This window comes from Pseudophryne corroboree, chromosome 2 (assembly GCF_028390025.1).
Source record: "Pseudophryne corroboree isolate aPseCor3 chromosome 2, aPseCor3.hap2, whole genome shotgun sequence".
Taxonomy (NCBI): Eukaryota; Metazoa; Chordata; class Amphibia; order Anura; family Myobatrachidae; genus Pseudophryne; species Pseudophryne corroboree.
In genome coordinates this window covers 706,745,371-706,749,241 of record NC_086445.1, presented here as the reverse complement: position 1 = coordinate 706,749,241, position 3,871 = coordinate 706,745,371, and the positions used below count along the sequence as shown (strand labels likewise).

Below are 3,871 nucleotides of genomic sequence, written 5' to 3'. Positions count from 1 at the left end.
CAGTGAGATCTTGAGGGACAGCTACACCACAACATTATGAGGATCATTAACCCTCCAGAAAAGGCAGAGGACCTTCAACCTGACAATTTTTTGAGAAATGGCTATTTGAAACTAATGGTTTCATAGGTTTTGCCCCTGGCGCTCCACCATGCACCTTTATTGCTAAACTGCTTTATTACCAGGACAGGACTCCATCCTTCGATTGGCTCACACTAAGTGGAGTGGAACAATCAGCATACTGCTGCAGTTATGCTCATGTGACTTGTGCACGGCCGCATGAGCACACACACTGCACCGAGCCACGGGTGTACCTTAGTACTTCGAGCTACAAATAGGTACACCGCCCAAACATTCCTATGGTCATGTGCAAGCCATAGCCGCATGCACACTAGTCGCGCCTGCTTTGCCACAGATAATATGATCAGTGGCAAAGCTGAGCATGGCTACATCTGTAAGAGGAGTAATCAGCATAAGTAGAACATAATGGAACAATCAGCATATTTTAGTGCTCCATGACATTTCCATGGACATACAGAAGAGCAGAACTCAGTTTATCCCAATTAAGATTAACTAAATGCTACTTTGTGATTTCCGTCTAGATTGTGAATTGTACGTGGAGGCTACCTTCCTTAATACTTCTACAGCTAATTATACTAAGCATCAATTTTGCTGTCAATTGCAAACTGATAGATACTGCCAGTGGATTTCAGAATAAAAATGCAGCAGTTAGTAATCATCAAATTTCAAAAGAAAGTCAATAGAAATCCACAGGCTATGTTCAGCTTTTTTTCCTGTCTAAAAGTCTTATTTTTAATTTCTTATAGAATCTGCCATCAAATTGAACTGTTAATCCACCAGAAACTGATAGACATTTAAAAAAAAATGACCAAACGTCAAAAAGTTACTATTGCTTTTCTAATGATATAAGCATATCACATGCTATTTTGAGACACTTATAAAAAGCCCCAAACTGCACTAACACATTGAGAGTGTGCAGCGAGGCATTATGGGGGTAATTCAGACCTGATCGTAGATGTGCGAAAAAATATGCACAGCTACGATCATTTTCTCTCACATGCAGGGGGACGCCCAGCACGGGGCAAGTCCGCCTCACATGCTGGGTCCTGAGCACCCCACCTGCAGACATGCGAAAGCACTGCGCGCGGTGATGCTTTTGCATGGTTCAAGTAGCCATCTGCCTATACAGCCTAGCTGTGAAGGCAGATGGCTACCTGCCATGTTTTGGGTACCAGCGTACGCGCATGTGCAAAAACGACATCATAGCAATTTTTGCACACTTGCGACAGGGTCTGAATTAGGCCCTATAGTTGTGCTTGTTGTAGAGAGGATTTTTGAGTTTTGAGGAGTTGTGAGTGAAAAACATTTGTTCAAAGTTGTTTTGTCTTTTTTACTATAGGTTTGTGTTACATTAAAGTCTATCCTATTTTTTCCAGTGTGTCATTATTATTTTGTCTTGTCGGTGTTTATTTGTGTGTGCTAGGGTCGAGAAGCAGTATAGAATAGGAAAGGGAGCCTGAGGTAGGAGAGAAAGTACAGGAGGCGGAGTTGACTCAGTCCACAAGACCTCATCAGGGTGAAACATTTGCTTTCGTTTTGATGAGGATATGGCTGAATCATGTGGTTTCCTAATTATGAAGTGCTGCTTGGAAAACTGGCTATATAAACCTCAGTGTGCAGAGAGTAGCAGATCTGGCAGTCAGTAATGCAGGCGGTAAGTGCAGTTGGGCATATAAAGTATGATATTGAGCCATGCTGAAAACATTTCTCAGATATCAAGCACAAGGACAGGGAAAAGATGACTGAGAAGTACAAGGCAGCACTCCCGACGTGTTGTGGTTCACCCTTCGTGATGGCGTACTTGAGTATGAGGTGCCAGTATGGGGGATCATACCACCAGAAGTAGTCCACAGCATCAATGTCTACAATTTAGATGCCCCTCCACAGTCAGGGAAATGTTAAAAATGTTATCTGTGAACAAATTTTAAAGTGTTTGCAAATGTGTTAATGTAATACTTTGCACACAAGCCTGTGTACAATAATATACAGTAATGGCCCCAATGTAACACATAACAGTGATTTTTTTTTCATACAAACTTTGCCCAGGAAGGTGTTTGGCTGATAGTAGCTGCACCTCTGCGCCTATGAATGTTATGCTGTTATCTACATATTCCGTTCACTTGTTTACACAAGAAGCAAAGCTGAAGTGAGGCAAACAGACACATTTGGTTACTGAATATCATTTTACAATTTTAATGTTTGTTTGGTGTTACTTCACAACACCACAAAAGGAAAGAAAAAAAGCAATGGCCACAAAGATCCATGAGTTTGCAGGTAAATACTATGTGACAATGTGAAAATAATTTTGGCCTATTAAGCACTCATTTTTAGTGTGAAATAAAACTCCTTCTATAGGTCCATCAAAGGCAGTGACACCTCCACCATCAAGGACACCAGTTCAGTAGTGGCAGAAGGCTTGTCTTCCAGTGGGGAGCCATAGCATGGACACATCCAGTGCACCTCTTGTGCAGGCTATTGGTGATTCTCTGGGGAAAATAAGAATATTGAGCGGATACTGTTGGAAACTTTTCCCTTACTTATGCTGGTTTTTACTTTTTTTTTAATGGATGCAAAAACAATGGTAAATATTCAATGTTTGATTTGTGGATTTCTTAATGTGTCACAAACTATTGATGTTTTCATGCAACTATGTGCTTCTATAATATTTAAAAACTACATCTACATTAACATTATTTGTTCTCAGCAGACCATGGTGTTATGCAAGGATACATGCAATTTAGAACAAAGACATAATTACCTCTACTGGTGCTCAACATATTCTCCAGATCTAATGATACCCGAACCTAGATGAAAGGCCTGCAGATAGGCAGGAGGAAGACATGGTAAATCTGCACTTATTCCCTCTATCATCCACCAAGACAAGCAAGTCAAAAGGGTACACATTCATTATCCATAACAATCATCTCAAACACCTGCTCCAGCTATTGATTTGATGATGAATGCTATTGCTGCATTTAAACAAACATAAGTGGACCTTATGTGTACACAAATTAAGTACATTTGCCACATGTCAAGAGAGATGAGGAGGCATAACCATATCTTGTCTCACATAAATGAAAATATTAAGAGGTTATGCACAGTACTAGAGACTCAAGTTACTGTTAATGTTCTTGCAATGTTGAGCTAAGGTATCACCTCTATTGTTCATCAAGACCAGACAATTATATGCTGGGAAAGTACACCTTTTCCCACTTTTCAGGCATCCCATGAAGATGAGACCGAGGCAATTGTACAGTAGTTTCTTTATGCACTTCCAAGGCATATGACCTGTTCAAGTGGTCCTTCCTCTGAAAGGCAATGTCCTGTTTGGTGTGGGCCCAATTTTCCTTAGCTAGATAAAGCTTTTATATTCTACTCTCACTACCCACATTAGTGTCCACACTCTTTAGTTTATCCAAAGGAATGAGACAGGGCTGCCCTTTGTCATCCTTCCTATTCTCTTTGGCAATTGAACCTTTGGCGTGCATTGTGGTAGCAAAGGGCAAGTTTGCATTGCCAACAAACTCCTACTTTCAGTTCAGCATGTCATGGATCAATGTGTCCCTTTCTCAGGTCTTTCTTTAAATTGGGATAAAGCACATGTTTCCTCTTTGGGGGTTACTTTAAATATCTGTAAATTTGGATTTCTAATGTTAGACTAAGCGATTCTCAATGTTTCCGCTCACTTTGACAGCCTTATTTTTTCATAATTCCTCTTTTATTCCTTGAAATGTATCTGCTGAATAATATGAACTTAATGCTGTAGTTTTGGGGAAAATTTACACTGCAAAGT

General features: G+C 40.2%; 1 long non-coding RNA gene across 1 annotated transcript; it reads right to left on the bottom strand.

Moving 5' to 3' along the window:
• Positions 1–2,252: 2,252 nt before the first annotated feature.
• On the bottom strand, positions 2,253–3,482 carry LOC135051116 (uncharacterized). The gene is made up of 3 exons (XR_010242045.1): positions 3,235–3,482; positions 2,837–2,895; positions 2,253–2,564 (listed from the first exon to the last, which is right to left on the bottom strand). It is a non-coding gene; the product is annotated as an uncharacterized LOC135051116 (long non-coding RNA).
• Between the last annotated feature and the right edge of the window lie 389 nt (positions 3,483–3,871).